This window comes from Ixodes scapularis, unplaced genomic scaffold, assembly GCF_016920785.2.
Source record: "Ixodes scapularis isolate PalLabHiFi unplaced genomic scaffold, ASM1692078v2 PGA_scaffold4__175_contigs__length_147842914, whole genome shotgun sequence".
In the NCBI taxonomy this organism is placed as follows: Eukaryota; Metazoa; Arthropoda; class Arachnida; order Ixodida; family Ixodidae; genus Ixodes; species Ixodes scapularis.
Window position 1 is genome coordinate 68,819,931 of NW_024609879.1, and position 14,160 is coordinate 68,834,090.

Consider the following 14,160-nt stretch of genomic DNA (forward strand, 5'->3'; position numbering starts at 1 on the left):
AAAGTCGCCAAACAAGTGCCAAAGTTAGGCTTCGCTTTCCGATAGTTCGGCTGTCATCTGGCAGCTACGGGCCAAAGTCGCGAAACAAGTGCTAAAGTTAGGTTTCGCTTTCCGATAGTTCGGCTGCCATCTGGCAGCTACGGGCCAAAGTCGCCAAGCAAGTGCCAAAGTTAGGCTTCGCTTTCCGATAGTTCGGCTGTCATCTGGCAGCTACGGGCCAAAGTCGCCAAACAAGTGCCAAAGTTAGGCTTCGCTTTCCGATAATTCGGCTGTCATCTGGCAGCTACGGGCCGAAGTCGCAAAACAAGTGCCAAATTTAGGCTTCGCTTTCCGATAGTTTGGCTGTCATCTGGCAGCTATGGGCCAAAGTCGCCAAACAAGTGCGAAAGTTAGGCTTCGCTTCCCGATAGTTCGGCTGTCATCTGGCAGCTACGGGCCAAAGTCGCCAAACAAGTGCCAAAGTTAGGTTTCGCTTTCCGATAGTTCGGCTGTCATCTGGCAGCAACTGGCCAAAGTCGCCAAACAAGTGCCAAAATTAGGCTTCGCTTCCCGATAGTTTGGCTGTCATCTGGCAACTACCGGCCAAAGTCGCCAAACAAGTGCCAAAGTTACACTTCACTTTCCGATAGTTCGGCTGTCATCTGGCAGCTACGGGCCAAAGTCGCCAAACAAGTGCCAAAGTTAGGCTTCGCTTTCCGATAGTTCGGCTGTCATCTGGCAGCTACGGGCCAAAGTCGCCGAACAAGTGCCAAAGTTTGGTTTCGCTTTCCGATAGTTCGGCTGTCATCTGGCACCTACGGGCCAAAGTCGCCGAACAAGTGCCAAAGTTAGGCTTCGCTTTCCGATAGTTCGGCTGTCATCTGGCAGCTACGGGCCAAAGTCGCCAAACAAGTGCCAAAGTTAGGCTTCGCTTTCCGATAGTTCGGCTGTCATCTGGCAGCTACGGGCCAAAGTCGCCAAACAAGTGCTAAAGTTAGGTTTCGCTTTCCGATAGTTCGGCTGTCATCTGGCAGCTACGGGCCAAAGTCGCCAAGCAAGTGCCAAAGTTAGGCTTCGCTTTCCGATAGTTCGGCTGTCATCTGGCAGCTACGGGCCAAAGTCGCCAAACAAGTGCCAAAGTTAGGCATCGCTTTCCGATAATTCGGCTGTCATCTGGCAGCTACGGGCCAAAGTCGCGAAACAAGTGCTAAAGTTAGGTTTCGCTTTCCGATAGTTCGGCTGCCATCTGGCTGCTACGGGCCAAAGTCGCCAAACAAGTGCCAAAGTTAGGCTTCGCTTTCCGATAGTTCGGCTGTCATCTGGCAGCTACGGGCCAAAGTCGCCGAACAAGTGCCAAAGTTAGGTTTCGCTTTCCGATAGTTCGGCTGTCATCTGGCACCTACGGGCCAAAGTCGCCGAACAAGTGCCAAAGTTAGGCTTCGCTTTCCGATAGTTCGGCTGTCATCTGGCAGCTACGGGCCAAAGTCGCCAAACAAGTGCCAAAGTTAGGCTTCGCTTTCCGATAGTTCGGCTGTCATCTGGCAGCTACGGGCCAAAGTCGCCAAACAAGTGCTAAAGTTAGGTTTCGCTTTCCGATAGTTCGGCTGTCATCTGGCAGCTACGGGCCAAAGTCGCCAAGCAAGTGCCAAAGTTAGGCTTCGCTTTCCGATAGTTCGGCTGTCATCTGGCAGCTACGGGCCAAAGTCGCCAAACAAGTGCCAAAGTTAGGCATCGCTTTCCGATAATTCGGCTGTCATCTGGCAGCTACGGGCCAAAGTCGCAAAACAAGTGCCAAAGTTAGGCTTCGCTTTCCGATAGTTTGGCTGTCATCTGGCAGCTATGGGCCAAAGTCGCCAAACAAGTGCGAAAGTTAGGCTTCGCTTCCCGATAGTTCGGCTGGCATCTGGCAGTTACGGGCCAAAGTCGCCAAACAAGTGCCAAAGTTAGGTTTCGCTTTCCGATAGTTCGGCTGTCATCTGGCAGCTACGGGCCAAAGTCGCCGAACAAGTGCCAAAGTTAGGCTTCGCTTTCCGATAGTTCGGCTGTCATCTGGCAGCTACGGGCCAAAGTCGCCAAACAAGTGCCAAAGTCAGGCTTGGCTTTCCGATAGTTCGGCTGTCATCTGGCAGCTACGGGCCAAAGTCGCCAAACAAGTGCCAAAGTTAGGCTTCGCTTTCCGATAGTTCGGCTGTCATCTGGCAGCTACGGGCCAAAGTCGCCAAACAAGTGCCAAAGTTACTCTTCGCTTTCCGATAGTTCGGCTGTCATCTGGCAGCTACGGGCCAAAGTCGCCAAACAAGTGCCAAAGTTAGGCTTCGCTTTCCGATAGTTCGGCTGTCATCTGGCAGCTACGGGCCAAAGTCGCCAAACAAGTGCCAAAGTTAGGCTTCGCTTTTGATAGTTCGGCTGTCATCTGGCAGCTACGGGCCAAAGTCGCCGAACAAGTGCCAAAGTTAGGCTTCGCTTTCCGATAGTTCGGCTGTCATCTGGCAGCTACGGGCCAAAGTCGCCAAACAAGTGCCAAAGTTAGGCTTCGCTTTCCGATAGTTCGGCTGTCATCTGGCAGCTACGGGCCAAAGTCGCCGAACAAGTGCCAAAGTTAGGTTTCGCTTTCCGATAGTTCGGCTGTCATCTGGCACCTACGGGCCAAAGTCGCCGAACAAGTGCCAAAGTTAGGCTTCGCTTTCCGATAGTTCGGCTGTCATCTGGCAGCTACGGGCCAAAGTCGCCAAACAAGTGCCAAAGTTAGGCTTCGCTTCCCGATAGTTCGGCTGTCATCTGGCAGCTACGGGCCAAAGTCGCCGAACAAGTGCCAAAGTTAGGCTTCGCTTTCCGATAGTTCGGCTCTCATCTGGCAGCTACGGGCCAAAGTCGCCAAACAAGTGCCAAAGTTAGGCTTCGCTTTCCGATAGTTCGGCTGTCCTCTGGCAGCTACGGGCCAAAGTCGCCGAACAAGTGCCAAAGTTGGGTTTCGCTTTCCGATAGTTCGGCTGTCATCTGGCAGCTACGGGCCAAAGTCGCCGAACAAGTGCCAAAGTTAGGCTTCGCTTTCCGATAGTTCGGCTGTCATCTGGCAGCTACGGGCCAAAGTCGCCAAACAAGTGCCAAAGTTAGGTTTCGCTTTCCGATAGTTCGGCTGTCATCTGGCAGCTACGGGCCAAAGTCGCCGAAAAAGTGCCAAACTTAGGTTTCGCTTTCCGATAGTTCGGCTGTCATCTGGCAGCTACGGGCCAAAGTCGCCGAACAAGTGCCAAAGTTAGGTTTCGCTTTACGATAGTTCCGCTGTCATCTGGCAGCTACGGGCCAAAGTCGCCGAACAAGTGCCAAAGTTAGGCTTCGCTTTCCGATAGTTCGGCTGTCATCTGGCAGCTACGGGCCAAAGTCGCCAAACAAGTGCCAAAGTTAGGTTTCGCTTTCCGATAGTTCGGCTGTCATCTGGCAGCTACGGGCCAAAGTCGCCGAAAAAGTGCCAAACTTAGGTTTCGCTTTCCGATAGTTCGGCTGTCATCTGGCAGCTACGGGCCAAAGTCGCCGAACAAGTGCCAAAGTTAGGTTTCGCTTTCCGATAGTTCCGCTGTCATCTGGCAGCTATGGGTCAAAGTCGCCAAACAAGTGCCAAAGTTAGGCTTCGCTTTCCGATAGTTCGGCTGTCATCTGGCAGCTACGGGCCAAAGTCGCCAAACAAGTGCCAAAGTTAGGCTTCGCTTTCCGATAGTTCGGCTGTCATCTGGCAGCTACGGGCCAAAGTCGCGAAACAAGTGCTAAAGTTAGGTTTCGCTTTCCGATAGTTCGGCTGCCATCTGGCAGCTACGGGCCAAAGTCGCCAAGCAAGTGCAAAAGTTAGGCTTCGCTTTCCGATAGTTCGGCTGTCATCTGGCAGCTACGGGCCAAAGTCGCCAAACAAGTGCCAAAGTTAGGCTTCGCTTTCCGATAATTCGGCTGTCATCTGGCAGCTACGGGCCAAAGTCGCAAAACAAGTGCCAAATTTAGGCTTCGCTTTCCGATAGTTTGGCTGTCATCTGGCAGCTATGGGCCAAAGTCGCCAAACAAGTCCGAAAGTTAGGCTTCCCTTCCCGATAGTTCGGCTGTCATCTGGCAGCTACGGGCCAAAGTCGCCAAACAAGTGCCAAAGTTAGGTTTCGCTTTCCGATAGTTCGGCTGTCATCTGGCAGCAACTGGCCAAAGTCGCCAAACAAGTGCCAAAATTAGGCTTCGCTTCCCGATAGTTTGGCTGTCATCTGGCAACTACCGGCCAAAGTCGCCAAACAAGTGCCAAAGTTACGCTTCACTTTCCGATAGTTCGGCTGTCATCTGGCAGCTACGGGCCAAAGTCGCCAAACAAGTGCCAAAGTTAGGCTTCGCTTTCCGATAGTTCGGCTGTCATCTGGCAGCTACGGGCCAAAGTCGCCGAACAAGTGCCAAAGTTAGGTTTCGCTTTCCGATAGTTCGGCTGTCATCTGGCACCTACGGGCCAAAGTCGCCGAACAAGTGCCAAAGTTAGGCTTCGCTTTCCGATAGTTCGGCTGTCATCTGGCAGCTACGGGCCAAAGTCGCCAAACAAGTGCCAAAGTTAGGCTTCGCTTTCCGATAGTTCGGCTGTCATCTGGCAGCTACGGGCCAAAGTCGCCAAACAAGTGCTAAAGTTAGGTTTCGCTTTCCGATAGTTCGGCTGTCATCTGGCAGCTACGGGCCAAAGTCGCCAAGCAAGTGCCAAAGTTAGGCTTCGCTTTCCGATAGTTCGGCTGTCATCTGGCAGCTACGGGCCAAAGTCGCCAAACAAGTGCCAAAGTTAGGCATCGCTTTCCGATAATTCGGCTGTCATCTGGCAGCTACGGGCCAAAGTCGCAAAACAAGTGCCAAAGTTAGGCTTCGCTTTCCGATAGTTTGGCTGTCATCTGGCAGCTATGGGCCAAAGTCGCCAAACAAGTGCGAAAGTTAGGCTTCGCTTCCCGATAGTTCGGCTGTCATCTGGCAGTTACGGGCCAAAGTCGCCAAACAAGTGCCAAAGTTATGTTTCGCTTTCCGATAGTTCGGCTGTCATCTGGCAGCTACTGGCCAAAGTCGCCAAACAAGTGCCAAAATTAGGCTTCGCTTCCCGATAGTTTGGCTGTCATCTGGCAACTACCGGCCAAAGTCGCCAAACAAGTGCCAAAGTTACGCTTCACTTTCCGATAGTTCGGCTGTCATCTGGCAGCTACGGGCCAAAGTCGCCAAACAAGTGCCAAAGTTAGGCTTCGCTTTCCGATAGTTCGGCTGTCATCTGGCAGCTACGGGCCAAAGTCGCCTAACAAGTGACAAAGTTAGGCTTCGCTTTCCGATAGTTCGGCTGTCATCTGGCAGCTACGGGCCAAAGTCGCCAAACAAGTGCCAAAGTTAGGCTTCGCTTTCCGATAGTTCGGCTGTCATCTGGCAGCTACGGGCCAAAGTCGCCAAACAAGTGCCAAAGTTAGGCTTCGTTTTCCGATAGTTCGGCTGTCATCTGGCAGCTACGGGCCAAAGTCGCCGAACAAGTGCCAAAGTTAGGTTTCGCTTTCCGGTAGTTCGGCTCTCATCTGGCAGCTACGGGCCAAAGTCGCCAAACAAGTGCCAAAGTTAGGCTTCGCTTTCCGATAGTTCGGCTGTCATCTGGCAGCTACGGGCCAAAGTCGCCAAACAAGTACCAAAGTTAGGCTTCGCTTTCCGATAGTTCGGCTGTCATCTGGCAGCTACGGGCCAAAGTCGCCGAACAAGTGCCAAAGTTAGGCTTCGCTTTCCGATAGTTCGGCTGTCATCTGGCAGCTACGGGCCAAAGTCGCCAAACACGTGCCAAAGTTAGGTTTCGCTTTCCGATAGTTCGGCTGTCATCTGGCAGCTACGGGCCAAAGTCGCCAAACAAGTGCCAAAATTAGGCTTCGCTTCCCGATAGTTTGGCTGTCATCTGGCAACTACCGGCCAAAGTCGCCAAACAAGTGCCAAAGTTAGGCTTCACTTTCCGATAATTCGGCTGTCATCTGGCAGCTACGGGCCAAAGTCGCCGAGCAAGTGCCAAAGTTAGGCTTCGCTTTCCGATAGTTCAGCTGTCATCTGGCAGCTACGGGCCAAAGTCGGCAAACAAGTGCCAAAGTTAGGTTTCGCTTTCCGATAGTTCGGCTGTCATCTGGCAGCTACGGGCCAAAGTCGCCGAACAAGTGCCAAAGTTAGGCTTCGCTTTCCGATAGTTCGGCTGTCATCTGGCAGCTACGGGCCAAAGTCGCCAAACAAGTACCAAAGTTAGGCTTCGCTTTCCGATAGTTCGGCTGTCATCTGGCAGCTACGGGCCAAAGTCGCCGAACAAGTGCCAAAGTTAGGCTTCGCTTTCCGATAGTTCGGCTGTCATCTGGCAGCTACGGGCCAAAGTCGCCAAACACGTGCCAAAGTTAGGTTTCGCTTTCCGATAGTTCGGCTGTCATCTGGCAGCTACGGGCCAAAGTCGCCAAACAAGTGCCAAAATTAGGCTTCGCTTCCCGATAGTTTGGCTGTCATCTGGCAACTACCGGCCAAAGTCGCCAAATAAGTGCCAAAGTTAGGCTTCACTTTCCAATAATTCGGCTGTCATCTGGCAGCTACGGGCCAAAGTCGCCGAGCAAGTGCCAAAGTTAGGCTTCGCTTTCCGATAGTTCGGCTGTCATCTGGCAGCTACGGGCCAAAGTCGCCAAACAAGTGCCAAAGTTAGGTTTCGCTTTCCGATAGTTCGGCTGTCATCTGGCAGCTACGGGCCAAAGTCGCCGAACAAGTGCCAAAGTTAGGCTTCGCTTTCCGATAGTTCGGCTGTCATCTGGCAGCTACGGGCCAAAGTCGCCAAACAAGTGCCAAAGTTAGGCTTCGCTTTCCGATAGTTCGGCTGTCATCTGGCAGCTACGGGCCAAAGTCGCCAAACAAGTGCCAAAGTTAGGCTTCGCTTTCCGATAGTTCGGCTGTCATCTGGCAGCTACGGGCCAAAGTCGCCAAACAAGTGCCAAAGTTAGTCTTCGCTTTCCGATAGTTCGGCTGTCATCTGGCAGCTACGGGCCAAAGTCGCCAAACAAGTGCCAAAGTTAGGCTTCGCTTTCCGATAGTTCGGCTGTCATCTGGCAGCTACGGGCCAAAGTCGCCAAACAAGTGCCAAAGTTAGGCTTCGCTTTCGATAGTTCGGCTGTCATCTGGCAGCTACGGCCCAAAGTCGCCGAACAAGTGCCAAAGTTAGGCTTCGCTTTCCGATAGTTCGGCTGTCATCTGGCAGCTACGGGGCAAAGTCGCCAAGCAAGTGCCAAAGTTAGGCTTCGCTTTCCGATAGTTCGGCTGTCATCTGGCAGCTACGGGCCAAAGTCGCCGAACAAGTGCCAAAGTTAGGTTTCGCTTTCCGATAGTTCGGCTGTCATCTGGCACCTACGGGCTAAAGTCGCCGAACAAGTGCCAAAGTTAGGCTTCGCTTTCCGATAGTTCGGCTGTCATCTGGCAGCTACGGGCCAAAGTCGCCAAACAAGTGCCAAAGTTAGGCTTCGCTTCCCGATAGTTCGGCTGTCATCTGGCAGCTACGGGCCAAAGTCGCCGAACAAGTGCCAAAGTTAGGCTTCGCTTTCCGATAGTTCGGCTGTCATCTGGCAGCTACGGGCCAAAGTCGCCAAACAAGTGCCAAAGTTAGGCTTCGCTTTCCGATAGTTCGGCTGTCATCTGGCAGCTACGGGCCAAAGTCGCCGAACAAGTGCCAAAGTTGGGTTTCGCTTTCCGATAGTTCGGCTGTCATCTGGCAGCTACGGGCCAAAGTCGCCGAACAAGTGCCAAAGTTAGGCTTCGCTTTCCGATAGTTCGGCTGTCATCTGGCAGCTACGGGCCAAAGTCGCCAAACAAGTGCCAAAGTTAGGTTTCGCTTTCCGATAGTTCGGCTGTCATCTGGCAGCTACGGGCCAAAGTCGCCGAAAAAGTGCCAAACTTAGGTTTCGCTTTCCGATAGTTCGGCTGTCATCTGGCAGCTACGGGCCAAAGTCGCCGAACAAGTGCCAAAGTTAGGTTTCGCTTTCCGATAGTTCCGCTGTCATCTGGCAGCTACGGGCCAAAGTCGCCGAACAAGTGCCAAAGTTAGGCTTCGCTTTCCGATAGTTCGGCTGTCATCTGGCAGCTACGGGCCAAAGTCGCCAAACAAGTGCCAAAGTTAGGTTTCGCTTTCCGATAGTTCGGCTGTCATCTGGCAGCTACGGGCCAAAGTCGCCGAAAAAGTGCCAAACTTAGGTTTCGCTTTCCGATAGTTCGGCTGTCATCTGGCAGCTACGGGCCAAAGTCGCCGAACAAGTGCCAAAGTTAGGTTTCGCTTTCCGATAGTTCCGCTGTCATCTGGCAGCTACGGGCCAAAGTCGCCAAACAAGTGCCAAAGTTAGGCTTCGCTTTCCGATAGTTCGGCTGTCATCTGGCAGCTACGGGCCAAAGTCGCCAAACAAGTGCCAAAGTTAGGCTTCGCTTTCCGATAGTTCGGCTGTCATCTGGCAGCTACGGGCCAAAGTCGCGAAACAAGTGCTAAAGTTAGGTTTCGCTTTCCGATAGTTCGGCTGCCATCTGGCAGCTACGGGCCAAAGTCGCCAAGCAAGTGCCAAAGTTAGGCTTCGCTTTCCGATAGTTCGGCTGTCATCTGGCAGCTACGGGCCAAAGTCGCCAAACAAGTGCCAAAGTTAGGCTTCGCTTTCCGATAATTCGGCTGTCATCTGGCAGCTACGGGCCAAAGTCGCAAAACAAGTGCCAAATTTAGGCTTCGCTTTCCGATAGTTTGGCTGTCATCTGGCAGCTATGGGCCAAAGTCGCCAAACAAATGCGAAAGTTAGGCTTCGCTTCCCGATAGTTCGGCTGTCATCTGGCAGCTACGGGCCAAAGTCGCCAAACAAGTGCCAAAGTTAGGCTTCGCTTCCCGATAGTTCGGCTGTCATCTGGCAGCTACGGGCCAAAGTCGCCAAACAAGTGCCAAAGTTAGGTTTCGCTTTCCGATAGTTCGGCTGTCATCTGGCAGCTACTGGCCAAAGTCGCCAAACAAGTGCCAAAATTAGGCTTCGCTTCCCGATAGTTTGGCTGTCATCTGGCAACTACCGGCCAAAGTCGCCAAACAAGTGCCAAAGTTACGCTTCACTTTCCGATAGTTCGGCTGTCATCTGGCAGCTACGGGCCAAAGTCGCCAAACAAGTGCCAAAGTTAGGCTTCGCTTTCCGATAGTTCGGCTGTCATCTGGCACCTACGGGCCAAAGTCGCCGAACAAGTGCCAAAGTTAGGCTTCGCTTTCCGATAGTTCGGCTGTCATCTGGCAGCTACGGGCCAAAGTCGCCAAACAAGTGCCAAAGTTAGGCTTCGCTTCCCGATAGTTCGGCTGTCATCTGGCAGCTACGGGCCAAAGTCGCCGAACAAGTGCCAAAGTTAGGCTTCGCTTTCCGATAGTTCGGCTGTCATCTGGCAGCTACGGGCCAAAGTCGCCAAACAAGTGCCAAAGTTAGGTTTCGCTTTCCGATAGTTCGGCTGTCGTCTGGCAGCTACGGGCCAAAGTCGCCGAACAAGTGCCAAAGTTGGGTTTCGCTTTCCGATAGTTCGGCTGTCATCTGGCAGCTACGGGCCAAAGTCGCCGAACAAGTGCCAAAGTTAGGCTTCGCTTTCCGATAGTTCGGCTGTCATCTGGCAGCTACGGGCCAAAGTCGCCAAACAAGTGCCAAAGTTAGGTTTCGCTTTCCGATAGTTCGGCTGTCATCTGGCAGCTACGGGCCAAAGTCGCCGAAAAAGTGCCAAACTTAGGTTTCGCTTTCCGATAGTTCGGCTGTCATCTGGCAGCTACGGGCCAAAGTCGCCGAACAAGTGCCAAAGTTAGGTTTCGCTTTCCGATAGTTCCGCTGTCATCTGGCAGCTACGGACCAAAGTCGCCAAACAAGTGCCAAAGTTAGGCTTCGCTTTCCGATAGTTCGGCTGTCATCTGGCAGCTACGGGCCAAAGTCGCGAAACAAGTGCTAAAGTTAGGTTTCGCTTTCCGATAGTTCAGCTGTCATCTGGCAGCTACGGGCCAAAGTCGCCAAACAAGTGCCAAAGTTAGGCGTCGCTTTCCGATAGTTCGGCTGTCATCTGGCAGCTACGGGCCAAAGTCGCCAAACAAGTGCCAAAGTTAGGCTTCGCTTTCCGATAGTTCGGCTGTCATCTGGCAGCTACGGGCCAAAGTCGCCAAACAAGTGCCAAAGTTAGTCTTCGCTTTCCGATAGTTCGGCTGTCATCTGGCAGCTACGGGCCAAAGTCGCCAAACAAGTGCCAAAGTTAGGCTTCGCTTTCCGATAGTTCGGCTGTCATCTGGCAGCTACGGGCCAAAGTCGCCAAACAAGTGCCAAAGTTAGGCTTCGCTTTCGATAGTTCGGCTGTCATCTGGCAGCTACGGGCCAAAGTCGCCGAACAAGTGCCAAAGTTAGGCTTCGCTTTCCGATAGTTCGGCTGTCATCTGGCAGCTACGGGCCAAAGTCGCCAAACAAGTGCCAAAGTTAGGCTTCGCTTTCCGATAGTTCGGCTGTCATCTGGCAGCTACGAGCCAAAGTCGCCGAACAAGTGCCAAAGTTAGGTTTCGCTTTCCGATAGTTCGGCTGTCATCTGGCACCTACGGGCCAAAGTCGCCGAACAAGTGCCAAAGTTAGGCTTCGCTTTCCGATAGTTCGGCTGTCATCTGGCAGCTACGGGCCAAAGTCGCCAAACAAGTGCCAAAGTTAGGCTTCGCTTCCCGATAATTCGGCTGTCATCTGGCAGCTACGGGCCAAAGTCGCCGAACAAGTGCCAAAGTTAGGCTTCGCTTTCCGATAGTTCGGCTGTCATCTGGCAGCTACGGGCCAAAGTCGCCAAACAAGTGCCAAAGTTAGGCTTCGCTTTCCGATAGTTCGGCTGTCATCTGGCAGCTACGGGCCAAAGTCGCCGAAAAAGTGCCAAAGTTGGGTTTCGCTTTCCGATAGTTCGGCTGTCATCTGGCAGCTACGGGCCAAAGTCGCCGAACAAGTGCCAAAGTTAGGCTTCGCTTTCCGATAGTTCGGCTGTCATCTGGCAGCTACGGGCCAAAGTCGCCAAACAAGTGCCAAAGTTAGGTTTCGCTTTCCGATAGTTCGGCTGTCATCTGGCAGCTACGGGCCAAAGTCGCCGAAAAAGTGCCAAACTTAGGTTTCGCTTTCCGATAGTTCGGCTGTCATCTGGCAGCTACGGGCCAAAGTCGCCGAACAAGTGCCAAAGTTAGGTTTCGCTTTCCGATAGTTCCGCTGTCATCTGGCAGCTACGGGCCAAAGTCGCCGAACAAGTGCCAAAGTTAGGCTTCGCTTTCCGATAGTTCGGCTGTCATCTGGCAGCTACGGGCCAAAGTCGCCAAACAAGTGCCAAAGTTAGGTTTCGCTTTCCGATAGTTCGGCTGTCATCTGGCAGCTACGGGCCAAAGTCGCCGAAAAAGTGCCAAACTTATGTTTCGGTTTCCGATAGTTCGGCTGTCATCTGGCAGCTACGGGCCAAAGTCGCCGAACAAGTGCCAAAGTTAGGTTTCGCTTTCCGATAGTTCCGCTGTCATCTGGCAGCTACGGGCCAAAGTCGCCAAACAAGTGCCAAAGTTAGGCTTCGCTTTCCGATAGTTCGGCTGTCATCTGGCAGCTACGGGCCAAAGTCGCCAAACAAGTGCCAAAGTTAGGCTTCGCTTTCCGATAGTTCGGCTGTCATCTGGCAGCTACGGGCCAAAGTCGCGAAACAAGTGCTAAAGTTAGGTTTCGCTTTCCGATAGTTCGGCTGCCATCTGGCAGCTACGGGCCAAAGTCGCCAAGCAAGTGCCAAAGTTAGGCTTCGCTTTCCGATAGTTCGGCTGTCATCTGGCAGCTACGGGCCAAAGTCGCCAAACAAGTGCCAAAGTTAGGCTTCGCTTTCCGATAATTCGGCTGTCATCTGGCAGCTACGGGCCAAAGTCGCAAAACAAGTGCCAAATTTAGGCTTCGCTTTCCGATAGTTTGGCTGTCATCTGGCAGCTATGGGCCAAAGTCGCCAAACAAGTGCGAAAGTTAGGCTTCGCTTCCCGATAGTTCGGCTGTCATCTGGCAGCTACGGGCCAAAGTCGCCAAACAAGTGCCAAAGTTAGGTTTCGCTTTCCGATAGTTCGGATGTCATCTGGCAGCTACTGGCCAAAGTCGCCAAACAAGTGCCAAAATTAGGCTTCGCTTCCCGATAGTTTGGCTGTCATCTGGCAACTACCGGCCAAAGTCGCCAAACAAGTGCCAAAGTTACGCTTCACTTTCCGATAGTTCGGCTGTCATCTGGCAGCTACGGGCCAAAGTCGCCAAACAAGTGCCAAAGTTAGGCTTCGCTTTCCGATAGTTCGGCTGTCATCTGGCAGCTACGGGCCAAAGTCGCCGAACAAGTGCCAAAGTTAGGTTTCGCTTTCCGATAGTTCGGCTGTCATCTGGCGCCTACGGGCCAAAGTCGCCGAACAAGTGCCAAAGTTAGGCTTCGCTTTCCGATAGTTCGGCTGTCATCTGGCAGCTACGGGCCAAAGTCGCCAAACAAGTGCCAAAGTTAGGCTTCGCTTCCCGATAGTTCGGCTGTCATCTGGCAGCTACGGGCCAAAGTCGCCGAACAAGTGCCAAAGTTAGGCTTCGCTTTCCGATAGTTCGGCTGTCATCTGGCAGCTACGGGCCAAAGTCGCCAAACAAGTGCCAAAGTTAGGCTTCGCTTTCCGATAGTTCGGCTGTCATCTGGCAGCTACGGGCCAAAGTCGCCGAACAAGTGCCAAAGTTGGGTTTCGCTTTCCGATTGTTCGGCTGTCATCTGGCAGCTACGGGCCAAAGTCGCCGAACAAGTGCCAAAGTTAGGCTTCGCTTTCCGATAGTTCGGCTGTCATCTGGCAGCTACGGGCCAAAGTCGCCAAACAAGTGCCAAAGTTAGGTTTCGCTTTCCGATAGTTCGGCTGTCATCTGGCAGCTACGGGCCAAAGTCGCCGAAAAAGTGCCAAACTTAGGTTTCGCTTTCCGATAGTTCGGCTGTCATCTGGCAGCTACGGGCCAAAGTCGCCGAACAAGTGCCAAAGTTAGGTTTCGCTTTCCGATAGTTCCGCTGTCATCTGGCAGCTACGGACCAAAGTCGCCAAACAAGTGCCAAAGTTAGGCTTCGCTTTCCGATAGTTCGGCTGTCATCTGGCAGCTACGGGCCAAAGTCGCCAAACAAGTGCCAAAGTTAGGCTTCGCTTTCCGATAGTTCGGCTGTCATCTGGCAGCTACGGGCCAAAGTCGCGAAACAAGTGCTAAAGTTAGGTTTCGCTTTCCGATAGTTCGGCTGCCATCTGGCAGCTACGGGCCAAAGTCGCCAAGCAAGTGCCAAAGTTAGGCTTCGCTTTCCGATAGTTCGGCTGTCATCTGGCAGCTACGGGCCAAAGTCGCCAAACAAGTGCCAAAGTTAGGCTTCGCTTTCCGATAATTCGGCTGTCATCTGGCAGCTACGGGCCAAAGCGCAAAACAAGTGCCAAATTTAGGCTTCGCTTTCCGATAGTTTGGCTGTCATCTGGCAGCTACGGGCCAAAGTCGCCAAACAAGTGCCAAAGTTAGGCTTCGCTTTCCGATAATTCGGCTGTCATCTGGCAGCTACGGGCCAAAGTCGCCAAACAAGTGCCAAAGTTAGGCTTCGCTTTCCGATAGTTCGTCTGTCATCTGGCAGCTACGGGCCAAAGTCGCCGAACAAGTGCCAAAGTTGGGTTTCGCTTTCCGATAGTTCGGCTGTCATCTGGCAGCTACGGGCCAAAGTCGCCGAACAAGTGCCAAAGTTAGGCTTCGCTTTCCGATAGTTCGGCTGTCATCTGGCAGCTACGGGCCAAAGTCGCCAAACAAGTGCCAAAGTTAGGTTTCGCTTTCCGATAGTTCGGCTGTCATCTGGCAGCTACGGGCCAAAGTCGCCGAAAAAGTGCCAAACTTAGGTTTCGCTTTCCGATAGTTCGGCTGTCATCTGGCAGCTACGGGCCAAAGTCGCCGAACAAGTGCCAAAGTTAGGTTTCGCTTTCCGATAGTTCCGCTGTCATCTGGCAGCTACGGACCAAAGTCGCCAAACAAGTGCCAAAGTTAGGCTTCGCTTTCCGATAGTTCGGCTGTCATCTGGCAGCTACGGGCCAAAGTCGCCAAACAAGTGCCAAAGTTAGGCTTCGCTTTCCGATAGTTCGGCTGTCATCTGGCAGCTACGGGCCAA